This window comes from Spermophilus citellus (genome assembly GCF_964194105.1).
Source record: "Spermophilus citellus genome assembly, chromosome: 7".
Taxonomy (NCBI): Eukaryota; Metazoa; Chordata; class Mammalia; order Rodentia; family Sciuridae; genus Spermophilus; species Spermophilus citellus.
This window is the reverse complement of record NC_138188.1, coordinates 165,585,996-165,604,056: the sequence shown is the minus strand read 5'-3', so window position 1 is coordinate 165,604,056 and position 18,061 is coordinate 165,585,996. Positions and strand designations below refer to the sequence as shown.

The window sequence follows — 18,061 nt, the reverse complement described above, 5'->3', positions numbered from 1 at the left end:
TGGGAGATCCTCAGCCAGACCACCCACTCGGCCCCCTGGACTCCCCCCGAAGAGACCAAGAGACCGAGGGCCCAGAAGCTACTGATCTGCTTCCATCAGTAGAAGCAGCAGAAAATGTAGGGGAATACGGGAATACGGCCGGGGAGAAGACAGGCTTCGCCACAAAGAGGACGCTTAAACGCATCCAGACGGGGGCTGGGACTGTGGCTCAGTGCTAGAGTGCTCCCCTAGCACGGGTGGGACCCAGGTTCGACCCTGAGCACCACATAAAAAAAGGCATTGTGTGGTGTCCATCTACACTTAAAAAATAAATGTTTAAAAAAAAAACCATCCAGGTGGAGGGAAAATGTGGATTTTTTTTCCCCTGAGGAATACATTAGAAAATGTAAATCCTGGGGCTGGGGATGTGGCTCAAGCGGTAGCGCGCTCCCCTGGCACGCGTGCGGCCCGGGTTCGATCCTCAGCACCACGTACAAAGATGTTGTGTCTGCCAAATACTAAAAAATGAATATTAAAATTCTCTCTCCCTCTCTCTTTAAAAAAAGAAAAGAAAATGTAAATCTGGCTTTTGAATAAGAAATTGTCCTTATATCTTAAACAGATATTAAGAAAATCAGTTATTTCTAACCCAGTTGGGTGTGTGGAGTGTGCCTGTGATCTTAGCAATCACGGCTGCTGAGGCAGGAGGATTGCAAGTTTGAGGCCACCCTGGGCAACTTAGGAAGACTCTGCCTCAAAATAAAAATAAAAAGGCTAGGGGTGTGTAGCTCAGGGGTTAAGCACACCTGGGTTCAGTCCCCAGTACCAACAAAACAAAACAAAACAAAACAAAACACCAGCTATTTCTAACTGAATCTACAATTGAATGCAATTTTAGTCAAAATCTCCAAGATTAGCTTTGTCTTTGCTGGCGGGAGAGCCAACAGAGCCCACCACTCTGTGCACACTGCAGGGGACTGCTGGCCTGCAGTGGAGGGGCAGGCAGGGCTCCCTGCGGGGACACAGGGTGAGGTCTGAGTGCAGCGCAGGAACCATCCCTCAGGAAAACAGAAGGGACCTTCTGAGACCCCTGACCCACAGGACACCCGCCCCCTCTCACTGATCAGGCATAGGCCCTTGGAGAGTGGCTCTCCTACCCAGAGAGGAGGAACCAGGTCCACTGCAGGGTCCCCCGCGCCCCCCGTGGTGGCTAAGGTCGGAACCCAGCAATGGGGCTCTGGTCTGGCTCTCCACACGAGTGTCCCCCCACCGGGTGGCCACACTTCACTTTCTGACATGTGGGTGGAGTTGGGGGGTGCCTGCCCCCATGCTGCTGTCCAGTCTCCCTGTGCAGGGAACCCTCTTGAGGTCCTCCTGGTCTGCAGGACTTTTCCTGGCTGAAGTCCACTTTGTCCCACTCTCTGTGGTCATTCGCACGAGACCCCCCCCCTCGTTCTTCCCTTCCAATCTGCTGTGTGCGAATCTGAAGCCAGTCTCCTGTGTGATCAGGGTTTTTAAAATCCATCTACCAGTCTCTGTCTTTTGATTGGAGAGTTTAGTCCACTTCCAAAATCTGAAGTCACTACTGATGAAGAGAGACCTCTTTCACTGGCATTTATTTTACACACCCCGTACGGCTTTTTGTCCCTGATTTTCTGCATGCGACTGCTACCTTCCTCTGTGTTGATTGGTTTTGGTAGTGAAACATTTAGACCCTTTTCTCATTCCTTCACATTTGTTTATTGTTTATTTTCTTTGTGGTTACCCTGGGGATTACATTTAACGTCCTAAAGTTAAAATGCTAATTTATACCAGCTGAACTTCAGTAACATACAAAAGCTCTGCTTCTCTAACAGCTCTGTCCCCATCCCTTTCTACTATGATGCCACAAAACCACCTCTTTATAGAGTTGTCCCTCAGTGCTGGAGGGAAGTGGCCCAGGATCCTGTGGTGAAGGCCTCTTACAGAATGCCGTAGTGTTCACGTGGAACCCGCTCACCTCTCCAGTCTGGAACACCGGCACACGCAGACAGCACGTCTGTCAACAGCGGCCACACTGTGCTGTTTGGAAATGGTGACGGGCGGGGAAAGTCTGCGATATTCAGTGCAGATATGACTTTTTTCAATCTGCTGTTGATTAAATGTGTGTGGGTGGAACCCACAGATGTGGAGGCTCACCGTGTATTGTGCCAAAACTACGCATGCTTTTAGTGCCTTTGTTTCTTAAACTGCTGAGCCAATAAAATGTGGAATTGCAAACCAAGGTCACAACACTAGCTGTTAGAGAAACATCATTTTCATTTAGAAACATCAGTCCTTAGGCACATAGAAAACTACGCTGGAGGCCCGTCACCACGGCCACGTCTTGACCTCTGCTGAGGGCCCTGTGTCCACAGGTGCCAGGTCCCTGCGTCACACCCTGCACTTCCTGCACAGGGTCTGGCCCGGTGGCTCTGGAGATGTCCTAAATCCCCCCACTCTGAGCGGTGCTGTGCTGCAGACGGGCTTCGTGGGGGTGGGGGTTCGCCTCCTGCACTGTGGATGCGTCAACTCACGGCTGACTACCTCCGACCTTGCTAAGAAATCTGCTGGTGACGCTGTGGAGGCCGCTCTGCAGGTCATGAGCACCCCTCCTGCTGCTGTCAAAACCCCTGTCTTTTGAGCTGGGTCACCATGTGCTCCAGGTGGGTCTCGGAGATCTTCTGCTTGGTGCTCACTGTTTCTTGGGGTTCACAGTCTTGTTGGTCCCCAGACCCATGGTGTTTTCTCTCATCCATGACCCTTCACTGTTCTGGCCCCTCAGCTCCCTCTTCCCACGGGACTTCTGCAGTGCACAGCTTGGTCCTCCTGCTGGTACGCACGGGTCCCTGAGCCTGTGTTTCTTTCCTTCTCGCCAACCTTTCTTCTTTCCTTAGACTCAGCAGTTTCCCTTGTTCTATTTCAAATTCACTGATTCTTCCTTCTTTCTGCTGAAATCTGCCTTTGACCCCTCTGGTGACCTTTTATTTCCGCTGAACTTCTCAGCTCCAGAGCATGCCTTCTGGTTTCTTTTTGGTTTCTGGGCTCTTCGCTCATATCTCCATTTGGTTCATACTTGGTTTTCTCGACTCTCCCACATCCCTTTACTCTTTAAGACAGTCATTTCAGAGTCTTTGTCTAGTAGATCTGCAACAGTTTCTGGTGGTTTATCAGCCTCCTTTGTTTCTGGCCATACTTTGTGGACACCTGACATTTGAATCCAGGAATGTGGTACCCTGGACACCAGGCTCTTCCCCTTCCTGGCACCTGCTGCTTTTTACTTCTTGGTCTTTGATTGTTGAAGGCTGCTCTGCCCCAAGAGGTGCAAAGGTAAGGTCTCTCAGGTCTTTCCTGGGCCCCACCTGCCCTGGGGCATGTGCGGTGACGTTGGGATTTCCTTTGCACACATATCTGTGTTTGAATGTGCTGGTCTTCAGTGCATGGCTTCCAAAGAGAGAAACAGAAAAATGAAGGGGGAGAAGGTTCCAGAATTCTAATGCCCTGGGGGTCTCTGGGGCAGAGGAAGAAGATTTGTGATGCTGAAGAGGTGGTGGGACATAGCGGCCACGTTGGGAGGTGGGAAAGGCGGCCATCCCAAAGGGTCCTGTCCAGACCCTGTGGCAACCAGAGAAACCCCACATGGAATGAGCAGCACACTCTTGGACAGCCAGGGTGTCGAAGAGGGAATCACAAGAGGAGTTAGGGAACGTCCAGAGCTACATGAAGATGAAACCACGTCACCAGGATTCTCGGTGCCCGGTGAAGCCGTCTGAGAGTTACAAATGTTCCCTCTGAACCACAAAAGATCTCAAATCAGCACCTGGCTTTACAGCAAAGGTACAGGAAGAGTGACCTGAAACCACAGGTAGAAAATAATACAGTCCAGGACAGAGATGAACAAAATAGAAAAATAACAGAGAAAGTCAATTAAACCAAGAGCTGGCTCTCTGGAAAAATGGATAAAGGTGACTCACTTGTAGCTAGACGAGGAGAAGACTCGACTCACTACACCCATGATGGAAGTGAGCAGCGTTAGGTCAACAAAGTGGGAAACCTGGATGAAACGGAGGGGTTCCTAGAAAAGTCAAAGCTGCCAAGACTACATCTTGGAAAACAGAGACTCTGAACAGACGGAAACCAGTAAGGAGGGCGACTCAGGAGTCAAATTCTCCCAACAAGGGAAACCCGGGCCTCGAGCCTGCCTGAGAATCCACCAAGCCTCTCCAGAGCTGACGTCCACTGCTAGCACTGCACAGGCCTGGAGAGGAGGCCTGGAGAGGAGGCCTGGAGAGGAGGCCTGGAGAGGAGGCCAGCCTCCAAAGCTGAGGCCCTGGAGCGGCCTGCAGACAGCACTCCCTAGGAACACTGCAGAGTAGCTCAGAGGCTCAGAGCGTTTGTGGGCCGACTTGAGCAGCACATGGGGAGGGCTCTGCACCAAGCTCACCCTGGAATGCAAGGATGGCTCGACACAAGAAGGCAGGTCAGCATACAGACCACGCTGACGGAGCGCAGCTCAAAGACACCCACGCCTGTCTCAGCTGATGCAGAAAACTCAGTTCCCTTCCTTGATTAAAAAACAAACAAACAAACAAAAATGAAAAATAGAAGGAAATAAAAGCCATACATGAAAACCCCTGTTGAACCACACCCCAAAGTTGAAGAATGGAGGTCTTTCCGGGTCAAGTCAGGAATGAGAAAAGGACGTCCACCTTCACCAACTCCCTTCAACGACGCTCTGAAAGCCCTCACCAGAGTCATCTAGCAACAGGCAAAACACGACCTCCAAAACAGAAAGGAAGGAGTGCCATGACCCATTAACTGACGCTGTGATGGTATGTAGGAAATCTAAAGATCCCACAGAAACACCACGTAGCTGATAAAAATCCCACAAAGTAGCAAGATACAAATCCAACACAAAAACCAGTTGCATTTCTGTACACAAACAATCCAAAAGAAAGTTAAAAAAACATTTTACTATTGCATCAAAAAGAATAAGATATTTAGAAGTTAAGCTGGACACCATGAAACTACCAGACATGGCTGAAGGGAATCAAAAGAGGCAGAGGTAAAAGGACAGATGTTCCATGTTCGAGAATCAGAGGACTCAACATTGTTAAATGGCAGAACTCCCCAAATCGATCTATGGGTTGACCACGACCCACACTAAAACTCCCGTGAAAGCCAGCTGGGAGATGGACCTGCCCATGACTCTCCTGCAACACCTCCTGTCTCTGTAACTGGACTCTGTCACCACTTTCGTTCTTGATTTAGTAATCGGAGTCTTCTCTCTCTCTCTCTCTCTCTCTCTCTCTTTCAGCTGTAATCCCAGACACTGAGGAGGCTGATGCAGGAGGACAGCAAGTTCCAAACCAGCCTCAGCAACTTATCAAGGCCCCAAGGAACTTAGCAAGACCCTGTCTCAAAATGAAAACTAAAAAGGGATGGGGATGTGGCTCAGTGGTTACGTGCCTCGGGGTCTAATCCCTGGTACCCAAAATAAGCAAATAGACAGACAAACGGCAAACCATCCTAAAATTCATATGAAATCCCAAGGAATCCAAGTAGCCAAAACCGTCTTGAAAATGAACAAAGCCAGAGGACCCTCACTTCTTGACTTCAAAACTCACTACAAAGCTACAGCCACCTTGGGGCTGGGGATGTGGCTCAAGCGGTAGCGCGCTCGCCTGGCGTGCGTGTGGCCCAGGTTCGATCCTCAGCACCACATACCAACAAAGATGTTGTGTCCGCCGAGAACTAAAAAATAAATATTAAAATTCTCTCTCTCTCTCAAAAAAACAAAACAAGGGCTGGGGATGTGGCTCAAGCGGTAGCGCGCTCGCCTGGCATGCGTGCGGCCCGGGTTCGATCCTCAGCACCACATACCAACAAAGATGTTGTGTCCGCCAAGAACTAAAAAATAAATATTAAAAATTCTCTCTCTCTCTCTCTCCCCCCTCTCTCACTCTCTCTTAAAAAACAAAACAAAACAAAACAAAAAAAGGCTTCAGCCACCAACACAGAGTGCTGTGGGCAGAGTCGAGGTACACGACCAGTGCCGTGGTAGAGAGCCCAGGCAGGTGATGTGGTTTTTTTTTTTTTTTTTTTTTTTTTTTTTTATTTTTATTTATTTTTTTTTTTTTAAAGATAGAGTGAGGGGGGAGAGAGAGAGAGAGAGAGAGAGAGAGAGAGAGAGAGAGAGAGAGAGAGAGAGAATTTTTAATATTTATTTTTTAGTTCTCGGCGGACACAACATCTTTGTTGGTATGTGGTGCTGAGGATCGAACCCGGGCCGCACGCATGCCAGGCGAGCGCGCTACCGCTTGAGCCACATCCCCAGCCCCTGATGTGGTTTTTAACAAGGGTGCAAAGACCAGCCGCCTGGGGGGAGTCTTTCCTCAACTGGGGAAATGAGGCCCACAGTGAGATCCTCCCTTCACCCCGCACACATCAGCTAGCTTGAAACAGGCCTGTGACCTGCACAGGACACCGAGAACATAAAACTCCTAGAACACATGGGCAGTGACCTCTCGTCAAGTCTGGCAAAGGCACAGGCAGCAGAAGCAAAACCAGACCCAACTCACGGAACTAAAATGTGGGCATCACCAGACGCCAGGGTCAGAGCGTCCAGGGAATCCCCAGAACAGGAGGCGGCGCCGTGACCCAGGCAGGTCATAGGGCTAGTGTCCGGAACGCATCAAGAACTCCTGAGCCCAACCACGCTGCCAGCAGCCTGAATCAGACGCGGGCCCAGGCCCTCAGCAGACATTTCTAAGAAAAGGACACGCAAATATACCATGGCCAACCAGCAGGCGAGAAGCTGCTCAGCTCCACTGTCATCAGGAAGCCAGACCAAAGCCAGGGAGACCCCCTCGCCCGCCAGTGTCGCTCCCACAAGACAGAAATCAGAGGGCAGCCCTGTCAGAGGCACGGGCAGCAGCTGGAGCCTGGCACGTGATCCACCAGCCACTCCCGGGAGTCTCCAGGAGTCCTGCACACTCAGGCTCAGTGGCACCCTTCACAGCAGTGACAGCCTGGAGCCACCCAGCTGTCCAGCCACAGGTGGAGGGAGATATGGACCAGAGACGCTCCGCGGGGCAGCCCTGTTTTAAAAAGGACGGAGACCTAGGGACTTCCCATTAAGTGAAGTAAGCCAGGCACAAGAGGACCAAAATCACAGGAGCCACCACGGGCATCTCCGGCACTAGTCAGATGCACGGGGACAGAGGGGAGGACGCACTGCCAGGGACTCCTGTGCAGTGGGCTTCAGTTAGGGGGGTGGTGCCCAGCACGGGGTGTGACCACGCCTTCCATCCTGATGCACCCCGGGGATCTGAAAGATCACTGCAGTCTGGCGTGGTCGTGCCATGACTCGTGACTCGGGCTTTCCCGCTCGGACAGCAAGGCCAGCCTTCTGAGCAGGCACACCCCTGGGGTTGAGCTATGCTCACTGTTCCTTTGTGATCCTACCCCTCTACCCTGTTTGGGATAGAATGTCCCATGGAAACGCCCCTGGTGTGTCCCCTTCTCTTGCTCTGCCTTTGGGTGTGGCCTTCCTAGATGTCAGTCAACCTGCTGACAGTGGACATCACGAAGCTAGACTCAGCCCCCTAAAACCTGGCCCCTGCCTCATTTGAATGGCTTCTCTTCAATAACAGGGTTCAGTGCTCTCTCTTTCCACGGACCCCTAAGGTCAGAGGAGCTGTCACAGGACCCAAAGCAAAAGGTCTCTCTGTCTCTGTGTGGTCATTTCGTGCAGCCCAGTTCCCCTGGAGTGACCCTGAGTGTTTAGTCATGGGACGTGACAACTAGGGATGGAGGTGATAATACCAAACCGTACACTTCAAACAGTTAGGACAGTAAGCTTTATGCTCTGTGTACTTTACTGCAATAAAGACGATCGTGGGGCTGGGGCTGGGGCTCAGTGGTAGAGCGCTGGCCTACACATGTGGGGCGCTGGGTCCATCCTCAGCACCACATAAAAATAAATAAGTAAAATAAAGGTACTGTGTCCAACTACAACTAAAAAGAAAATTGTGTGTGTGTGTGTGTGTGTGTGTGTGTCCTACAAATCAGCAAAAGGCACTCTAGGAACAGGGGAATCACAACCAGGCAACTTACAAGGTTGGCAAACGCCAGTGGTCAGACTATGCTGCTGAACCCAGAGACAGGCTGGGCCGGGGCTCGGGGGCAGAGTGCTCACCTGGCATGTGGGAGGCGCGGGCCCATCCTCAGCCTCACATAAAATAAATAAGTAAACAAAGATACGGTGTGTCCCTCTATCACTAAAATAATATTTTAAAAAAGACAAAACCCAAAGACACCCAGGGCAGACCCACAGCCCGCTGTCTTTCCCCCCAGGAGAAGGGCCCACAGGCCAGAAGAGCCCTCCCTCCATGCCGTCGCCAGGCCTTGCCCCACCTCTCCCGGGAGCATCTGGCCACAGGCTGGGAAGCCCCGACACTGTGCAGACCCCAGCTCACGGCAGCCTCTGTGGCAGGCTCAGGAGGCGGACCCTGGTCTGGCTGGGCTTGGCTCTGGCCTCCAGGCTGCCCATGCAGAATGCTGCTTCTAACACGGCCTGATCCCAGTGTGTCCTGAGGATAGGGACCCGGCTCCCAGGCCGGCTATGAGGAGCACTCCACAGCCCCTGCTGTCCCAGGTCCTACACCAGGGTCCCCTGGCTTTGTGTGAATGCGTAAGAGAGTCAGAGGGCCGCGGAGGCCGCGGAGGCTGTGGAGGCTGTGGAAAAGGGAAGCATCTCACCATTTGTGTTTTCTTAAGATAATCACGAGAGCCGTCTCCCCAGCCTTTGAACAGGGTTCTGCAGTGTGAGCAGAGCCTGTGCTGTGGGTCTGCCCACCACTGTGGGCAAGAGACATGCGTGCTTTTAAGCCCCTCTCGGGTGGTAGGTCCTGGTGCTGATCCTGTGACGACCCCCGCCCCTTCTAGGTGCAGGCCATCCCTCTCCACCCTGGACTCTGGGAGCTGCCCCTGAGGTCCTCTGGTGCCATGGCCCCCAGATGGCCCTGAGAGACCTGAGGTGGGTCTCCACACAGAGCCGCCTGCGCCAGAGTCAGCAGCATCCTGGGGGCGGCTGACACCAGAGCCTGGGGCCGGAGCCACACTCATGGAGAGGGGACGAGTGGCCAGGTGAAGTGCGCCTGGACTGTCCCCTGGGCGCCTGCCTCCCCCAAGGCCTCAACAGCTTCCCCACCCATCTGCATGCACCAGACACGTGGGGGGCTCACTTTCCAAGACACACACACCCTGCAGAGGGACACGCTGCCAGTGCTCGGCCCCTCCAGCCTGCCCTGGGAAACTTGGCGTCACTCTTGCCAAGGGCCCCTGGGCCCAGGACCACGCCCTGTGTGCGTTTGCAGGCAGCAACCCCCACCCTCACCCCCACCCACCCGCCTGCATCTTCTCTCCCAGGGCTCCGGGGCCTGCTTTGCCTCTGGCCTTTGTGAGAGAAGGCAGGGCAGAAACCCAGAACCTTTTCTTTCTTTGGCAAGTGTGAGGGGCTCCACGCCAGACTGAGGAACAGGGAGATCCGTGGGTCTCAGGCCTCTGTGTGGGTCCTGGTCCTTCCAAGGACATTCCTTGAGGTTCCCACGTGAGCCCCAGCCAGGCTGGGGCAGTCCTCCTAGCCTGCGGGTGCTGGGGGTAGGCCTCCCCCTGGTTCTAGGGTGGGTGGCAGCACTATCCACGGGCGGCTCACAGGGGCCCTGCTAGGGCCTGAGCACACTCTCTCAATCCGCAGGACCCCCTCCCCCCGCTGCCCCAGGAGCTCCCCGGACCACAGGCTCCTTCCAGCAGGAGGAGCCTCTTCCCAGTGCCCAGAAGAGTGGCCAGCGCCCCAGGACCTGTGCCCAGGTCCACGTAAGGGGGGTCTTTCCATGAAGCGGTTTGGGCTCCTCAGCCCTCCCATGTTTCCAGGCAGGATAGACCCAACCTGTGGCACACCCTGATGGGGAGGGAGTCGGGCTGTCCCCTCCGCAGCCTGCTGCCCCAGGTGCTGCGGGGAGACCAGCCAGGGCGGGCCAAGGCGGGCTCAGGACAGGCTTCCAGGAGGCTGGAGCCCTGCCTGCTGCGCCTCTGGGACAGCTCACCCAGGCCCACGCTGGACGCACGGACGGCGCGGCCCGGTAGTGGCGGCACTTACCTGGCTGCCGAGGAAGCTCTGGGTCCTGACTGCCCCAGATGCGGCCGGCCGTCAAGTGGGCAGGAGAAAGGGAGGGGACAGAAGGAGGGGCCGCAGGAGGGGCCGCGGGCCGCCCACTTTGTCCCTGCCAGCCCGCCCTGGGTGCACTGGACAGGCGGCCACCTGGAGGCGCTGCGGCCCTGTGGATGAACGGGAGGGGTTCCCTGCCAGGGGCCAGAGGAGAGCAGGGATTGGAGCTGGGAGATAGAGAAGGAGATGGGGCAGGAGGAGGAGATGGGGCAGGAGGAGGGAGAGAAGGAGATGAGGGAGGAGGAGATGGGGCAGGGGGAGAGGGGGCAGGAGGAGATGGGGGAGGAGGAGGGAGAGAAGGAGATGGGGCAGGAGGAGGAGATGGGGCAGGAGGAGGGAGAGAAGGAGATGAGGGAGGAGGAGATGGGGCAGGGGGAGAGGGGGCAGGAGGAGATGGGGGAGGAGGAGGGAGAGAAGGAGATGAGGGAGGAGGAGGAGATGGGGCAGGAGGAGATGGGGCAGGGGGAGAGGGGGCAGGAGGAGAAGGGGCAGGAGGAGATGGGGGCAGGGGGAGATGGGGGAGGAGGAGGGAGAGAAGGAGATGGGGCAGGAGGAGATGGGGCAGGGGGAGAGGGGGCAGGAGGAGATGGGGCAGGAGGAGATGGGGGCGGGGGAGATGGGGCAGGAGGAGATGGGGCAGGAGGAGATGGGGGCAGGGGGAGATGGGGCAGGAGGAGATGGGGCAGGGGGAGATGGGGGCGGGGGAGATGGGGCAGGAGGAGATGGGGCAGGAGGAGATGGGGCAGGGGGAGATGGGGCAGGGGGAGATGGGGAAGGAGGAGATGGGGCAGGGGTAGATGGGGCAGGAGGAGATGGGGGCAGGGGAGATGGGGGCGGGGGAGATGGGGCAGGAGGAGATGGGGCAGGAGGAGATGGGGCAGGAGGAGATGGGGGCAGGGGAGATGGGGGCGGGGGAGATGGGGCAGGAGGAGATGGGGCAGGAGGAGATGGGGGCAGGGGGAGATGGGGCAGGAGGAGATGGGGCAGGAGGAGATGGGGGCGGGGGAGATGGGGCAGGAGGAGATGGAGCAGGGGGAGATGGGGCAGGGGGAGATGGGGCAGGAGGAGGAGATGGGACAGGAGGAGGAGATGGGGCAGGAGGAGGAGATGGGGCAGGAGGAGGAGATGGGGCAGGAGGAGGAGGTGGGGCAGGAGGAGGAGATGGGGCAGGAGGAGGAGATGGGGCAGGAGGAGGAGGTGGGGCAGGAGGAGGAGGTGTGGCAGGAGGAGGAGATGGGGCAGGAGGAGGAGGTGGGGCAGGAGGAGGAGGTGTGGCAGGAGGAGGAGATGGGGCAGGAGGAGGAGGTGGGGCAGGAGGAGGAGGTGGGGCAGGAGGAGGAGATGGGGCAGGAGGAGGAGGTGGGGCAGGAGGAGGAGATGGGGCAGGAGGAGGAGGTGGGGCAGGAGGAGGAGGTGGGGCAGGAGGAGGAGATGGGGCAGGAGGAGGAGATGGGGCAGGAGGAGGAGATGGGGCAGGAGGAGGAGGTGGGGCAGGAGGAGGAGGTGTGGCAGGAGGAGGAGATGGGGCAGGAGGAGGAGATGGGGCAGGAGGAGAAGGTGGGGCAGGAGGAGGAGATGAGGCAGGAGGAATAGATGGGGAGGAGGAGAAGATTAGGCATTAGGAGGAGATGGGGAGGAGGAGGAGATGGGGCAGGAGGAGGAGATGGGGCAGGAGGAGGAGAAGATTAGGCATTAGGAGGAGATGGGGAGGAGGAGGAGGTGGGGCAGGAGGAGGAGGTGGGGCAGGAGGAGGAGATGGGGCAGGAGGAGGAGATGGGGCAGGAGGAGGAGGTGGGGCAGGAGGAGGAGGTGTGGCAGGAGGAGGAGATGGGGCAGGAGGAGGAGATGGGGCAGGAGGAGAAGGTGGGGCAGGAGGAGGAGATGAGGCAGGAGGAATAGATGGGGAGGAGGAGAAGATTAGGCATTAGGAGGAGATGGGGAGGAGGAGGAGATGGGGCAGGAGGAGGAGATGGGGCAGGAGGAGGAGAAGATTAGGCATTAGGAGGAGATGGGGAGGAGGAGGAGATGGGGCAGGAGGAGGAGATGGGGCAGGAGGAGGAGATGGGGCAGGAGGAAGAGATGGGGAGGAGGAGGAGATGGGGCAGGAGGAGGAGAAGATTAGGCATTAGGAGGAGATGGGGCAGGAGGAGAAGATGGGGCAGGAGGAGGAGATGAGGCAGGAGAAATAGATGGGGAGGAGGAGAAGATTAGGCATTAGGAGGAGATGGGGCAGGAGGAGAAGATGGGGCAGGAGGAGGAGATGAGGCAGGAGGAATAGATGGGGAGGAGGAGAAGATTAGGCATTAGGAGGAGATGGGGAGGAGGAGGAGATGGGGCAGGAGGAGGAGATGGGGCAGGAGGAGGAGATGGGGCAGGAGGAAGAGATGGGGAGGAGGAGGAGATGGGGCAGGAGGAGGAGGTGGGGCAGGAGGAGGAGGTGTGGCAGGAGGAGGAGACGGGGCAGGAGGAGGAGACGGGGCAGGAGGAGGAGGTGGGGCAGGAGGAGGAGGTGGGGCAGGAGGAGGAGACGGGGCAGGAGGAGGAGATGGGGCAGGAGGAGGAGGTGGGGCAGGAGGAGGAGATGGGGCAGGAGGAGGAGGTGTGGCAGGAGGAGGAGGTGGGGCAGGAGGAGGAGATGGGGCAGGAGGAGGAGGTGGGGCAGGAGGAGGAGGTGGGGCAGGAGGAGGAGATGGGGCAGGAGGAGGAGGTGTGGCAGGAGGAGGAGATGGGGCAGGAGGAAGAGATGGGGAGGAGGAGGAGATGGGGCAGGAGGAGGAGGTGGGGCAGGAGGAGGTGTGGCAGGAGGAGGAGACGGGGCAGGAGGAGGAGGTGGGGCAGGAGGAGGAGGTGGGGCAGGAGGAGGAGGTGGGGCAGGAGGAGGAGGGTCCTCAGTACACTGGGCAGTGCTGGGGGAGCAGCCCTAGTGTACAAAGGGGTGTTCCCCGGGGAGCCCATCTGTGTGTGCCTGTGCCCGCTATCCAGGAGTCTGCATGGTGCATCCCTGTCTAGTCCATCGGGGCCACCCACGTCTCCCCGCCTCAGGCAGGGTGAGCCACTGCTGTCCTTGCCCCAGCGGCCTTTCGAGTGGGTGGTGGGAACCTGGAGCCTGGAGCTGTTAAAGGAGATGGGTGTGAGTGTACAGGTGAGTGTCTTGTGAGTGTGTGCATAGAGAGTGTGGTGTGTATCTCATCTGGTGTGCATACTGTGTTGCATGTGCATTGGAGTGAGTGTGTATGCAAGCACGTGCCTGTCTGTGTCCACATGTGTCCACCCCTGGGCAGCCTGCGGGGGAAAGGGGGACCCAGGGTGGATGCAGAGTAGCATCCCCGCTTTGTGAGCCAAGGGCCCAGGCCTGCTGCTCCCCCAGGCTCCTGCTCTGTACCCACCTGCACTCTGCCTGCCTCCCACCCGGGCTGCCCCAGGGTGGACACAGGCCCATCCCCACCAGCCCCACCAGGATGGCCTCCACGTCTGCAAGCCGAGCCCCTCCACCAGCCCCTCCTTCCTTCTCTCCGTCACAGGGGTCTCACCGACATGCCGGCGTCCTGAGCCTGGCTCCCACGGGCTGCCCAGGTACATCTCTCGTTGTGGAAGACGCCACCTAGCACAGGTGTTCTGGAGGGCCTTGGGGAACTAGTGGCAAGGTGGCCGGGCACAGCAGACAAAGACCCCGACCTGCTGGGCCCTGGTGGTCGTTGGCACAAGGTGGAGAGGCCTGGGAATGCCTGGAGGGTGTGGCCACCAGGCATTTGAGGGCGTAGGGAGTGGGACGTGGACTCCAGAGCGGCAGCAGGGTGTGAGGCACTCAGCCAGCAGCGAGGGGCCTCTTTGGCAGCCGACAGGAAATCCCACCTCCTCCGGGAGACACCCAGGGGGCCTGAGTCTCCAGGTGTCTTGAGAGCTCCGCCCAGGCTGTCCACTGGAGGCCAGGACCCCGACACATGCACTGTGCGTCTATGGAGGCCTGAGCATGTGGCTCTGTGGATCCGACGCTGCCCTCGTAAGCCAGCACTTCCTCTGTGCGGCGTGCGGCAGGGCCAGCCCACAGCACCACAGGTGCCCCATCAGAGGCTGCCTGTCTCCTGGCTGCCAGGGTGACCCAGGGCGGGGCTGCTGGGCCTGAGCAGGGAGGAAGGAGGCCACAGGCCAAGGAGGCTGTAAGAGACAGCAACCCCTGCAGAGCTGGGGAGCACCTGGGATTAGATCGCATTGGCTGTCCAGGAACAGAAGAGAATGGACAGCAGAGTTATTGCGGCTGTTGGCCCTGGTGGCAGGACACTAGGAAGACGGAACATCAAGAGGTTCTGAGGACAGTTGGGCAGAGGGCCTGAGTCAGCTCTGATTCCTGGGGAGGCCAGGTATCACCCTGGCTCCCTGTTAGAGTCTACAGGTTAGGTAAGAAGAAGAGTCTGGAATGAAGTGCTAGTGTCCCTGGGCCAGCAGACCACTCCGTGGTCATTTCCTGGCTGTTAAGTACATTATTGCAATTCACTTACTTGGTGGTTGGGTTCCAGGCCTGCTGGGTAACAGATGTGGTAGGGAGGCCCAGAGGACGCTTTGACACTGCCCACTTCGTGCCCAGGATACTAAATGTATCAGTCGAAACACTTGAGGCGGCTCCTCTAGGAAGAGATTTGTTTAGCTCCAGTTTTGGAGGCCAACAGTCCAAGCTTGGGTAGCCCTGCCGCCTCAGCCTCTGGTGGATGGTCAGGTAGCCAAGGGCAAGGGTCCTCAGCACGCTGGGCAGTGCTGTGTGGAGAGAGAGAGGGCAAACAGGAGGTCCAGGCCCCAAGGGCCCGTATAACTCCAGGGCCTCCCACCTGGTCCCCTGCCGAAAGGCTGCACCACTGTCCCAAGGCACTGACCCCTGGGGCCAACCTTCCTGTGCGTGAATCCTCAGGGACACCTGAACTGTTCCAGGCCATGGGAAGAAATCACCCACCACACGGGGGGGTGGCCACAGACCTCAGGTCCACCAGGTCGGCTGAATTCTCTGGCCTGGCCCTTGCAGAGAAGACAGCTCTTGGCAGGCTCCAGGCGTGGTTTTGGGGGCAGGGCACGGCGGCTCTATCACAGTGGACTCATCAAGTGTCGGCTGGCCCTGGCCTCCTGGGCCATCCAGTCAGGAGTGGGACAGTCTGCAGTCCCCGGGAGGGACACCAGTTCTCAGCCTTGTGCTAAAGGGCTCTGGAGAGACCTGGGTCGCCTGGGCCTCCACAGGAAGGTGCTAACCCGACTGTGGGAATGGGCAGAGGAGGGGAATGGGCTGGAGGCTGGGAGGCCGGGCCTGAACTCCAGGAGGTGCTGAGGGTCTGGGCTCCGTGCACTGCCCGAGTGCGAGGCCTGCCAGGGCCCTCGTCTACAGGCCGTGCCTGGCACTGGCTGGTCCAGGGGGGCTGAGCCCAGGAGTCCCAGAGCCCGACCCTACAGCCTGAGGCCCAGGGCCAGGGTCGATCCCTGGGGGCTGGTGAGACCTGAGGCTTGCTTGATGGTCCTGCGTGTCTCCTGGGGACCACACAAGGGACTGAGATGTGCAGCTGACCTCACACCACAGCATGGCACCAGGCGCCTCCAACTCACAAGAACCCCTGAGTGTACTGAGATCCCCTCCCTCGGGCCTGTCCCTGGGCAGGCTCTGAGGGGCCACGTACTCCAGGTGGCCTGGAAAGCTGTGGTGGGTAGTTGCCCACTTTCCGGGAGCTCGGGCACCTGCCTCCACAAGGGGGCTCAGGCCCCAAGTCCTGCAGACCCTGACTAGCTCGTCCACACTGTGGGCCCGTACCCTTGGGCATCACCCCCAGAAACGGCTACGTCACCCCGCATGCCCAGGGTGTCCAAGCTGTCTCTGGCCACTGTTCCGTGTCCAGCAAGGGCACTGAAGTGGGGTCGCAGGACCTGTCTCTGCTGCTGTTTGGTTTCTGTCTGCGGGGAGGCCCAGGAAGACAGGTGGGAACTGGAAGGAGAGACGCTTGGCCATGAGGGAGCCGCCCGTGTCTGGGCACCTGGGCACGCTGGCCTGCAGGACGGGTGAGTGACCGCCTCCCCTTCTGCCTTGTCCCCCAGGTGGAGGGAGGCCCTCTGTGGACCTGCTGCAGGGGTGTGGGCATGGCGTTCTCTTGGTCACATGACCTTGGGGACGCCAAGTTTGGTTCACAAGGGGCCTCTCCACTGCAGGAGTTGGGGACACGTGACTTCTCCCCACACCCGCCGCCCTCAGCTCCAGGGTCAACTCAGAAAACTGAGAACGTCGGGAAAGCTGCCACAGGAGCGGTCACCCTCGTGGGTCCTGGGTCACAGGGTGCTCAGGGCTGGGGTGAGTTGAGACCCTCTGATTCCCCACGACCTCACGAGGTTCCTGGGCGGCTGAACACGTGCACGTCTGTCCTTCAGTCGTGGACGACACAGAGCCCTGTGAGAACTCTGCATGGCAGTGGTCCGCGTTTCCTGCGGATTCCAGGACAGAGGCCTGGCGCTCTGGGCCCAGATGGGGTGAGGACACCAGGGGACAGGAAGGTTGGGGACAAATGCTGGTGGGCAATGGCCTTGGTGGCACAGGGCCCTGAATGTTCATCCACACAGGTCAAAACCGGGCCCCAGTGATCCTGGGCATCTTCATTTCCTAAACGTCCGGCCCTGGACATGGTGGGCACTTCTGCTGACAGCAGCCCCCCAGCAAGCCCCCCACCCAGATCCATGGGCATGTGTGAGCTGATGGATACTGTGTCACGGGTGGTCAGGGGAGACCCCTCCTCTCAGAGAAGAGCTTGAGAGTCACAGGGGAGGACCGCAGTGGGGAGGAAGGACCGGTCTTTAACTCCTGGTCCCCGGGTCCCCTCCGCCACCTCTGAGGACATCTAAACTGCGTGCCATCAGATGATAAATGTTTCAAAATATTCATGCTTCGACAACGCTTCCTCCTCGCCAGCTGTGCGGCACGGGATCCAGGGGTCACTCCGACGTCCTGCCGTCCTGTGCCGGCGCAGGAGCCACGCTGACAGGCTCTCCAGCATGGCCTGCCCGTCGGGGTCATTGAAAGGCCAGGAGGCACAACCCAGGTCCCGTGGAGGGCCTGCCGAGGGCAGTCGCCATGCCCCCAAGTCCTGGGCAGCACTTTGTGTGTGTGCCTCTTCTCAGGAACAGGGCCCACTGGTCCCATCAGCTTCTCAGAGGGATGTGTGACTCCAAAGGTGTTGCCCGCTTCCAAAGACCCGGAACACAGCCAAACACACAGACGCCATCTCACACGTGTGGTCTTTCTCTGATGGCTGAAATGGGCCAGAGTCCCACCACCAGTACCCCCCTCACCGCCGTGTTGTCACATGGCACCAGCTCCCCACCACCACCAGTACCCCCCTCACCGCCGTGTTGTCACATGGCACCAGCTCCCCACCACCACCAGTACCCCCCTCACCGCCGTGTTGTCACATGGCACCAGCTCCCCACCACCACCAGTACCCCCCTCACCGCCGTGTTGTCACATGGCACCAGCTCCTCACCACCACCAGTACCGCCCTCACCGCCGTGTTGTCACATGGCACCAGCTCCCCACCACCACCAATACCCCCCTCACCGCCGTGTTGTCACATGGCACCAGCTCCTCACCACCACCAGTACCGCCCTCACCGCCGTGTTGTCACATGACACCAGCTCCCCACCACCACCAGTACCCCCCTCACCGCCGTGTTGTCACATGGCACCAGCTCCCCACCACCACCAGTACCCCCCTCACCGCCGTGTTGTCACATGGCACCAGCTCCTCACCACCACCAGTACCGCCCTCACCGCCGTGTTGTCACATGACACCAGCTCCCCACCACCACCAGTACCCCCCTC

At 58.2% G+C, this 18,061-nt stretch overlaps 1 protein-coding gene across 2 annotated transcripts in view; it reads right to left on the bottom strand.

Moving 5' to 3' along the window:
* Positions 1-10,262, bottom strand: part of COL6A2 (collagen type VI alpha 2 chain) — a 30,481-nt gene extending 20,219 nt beyond the window's left edge. For both annotated transcript variants that reach the window (XM_081301794.1, XM_081301795.1), the window contains exon 1: positions 10,160-10,262. The gene's annotated coding sequence lies outside the window, so the exon portion shown is untranslated. The remainder of the gene's footprint in view (positions 1-10,159) is intronic.
* Between the last annotated feature and the right edge of the window lie 7,799 nt (positions 10,263-18,061).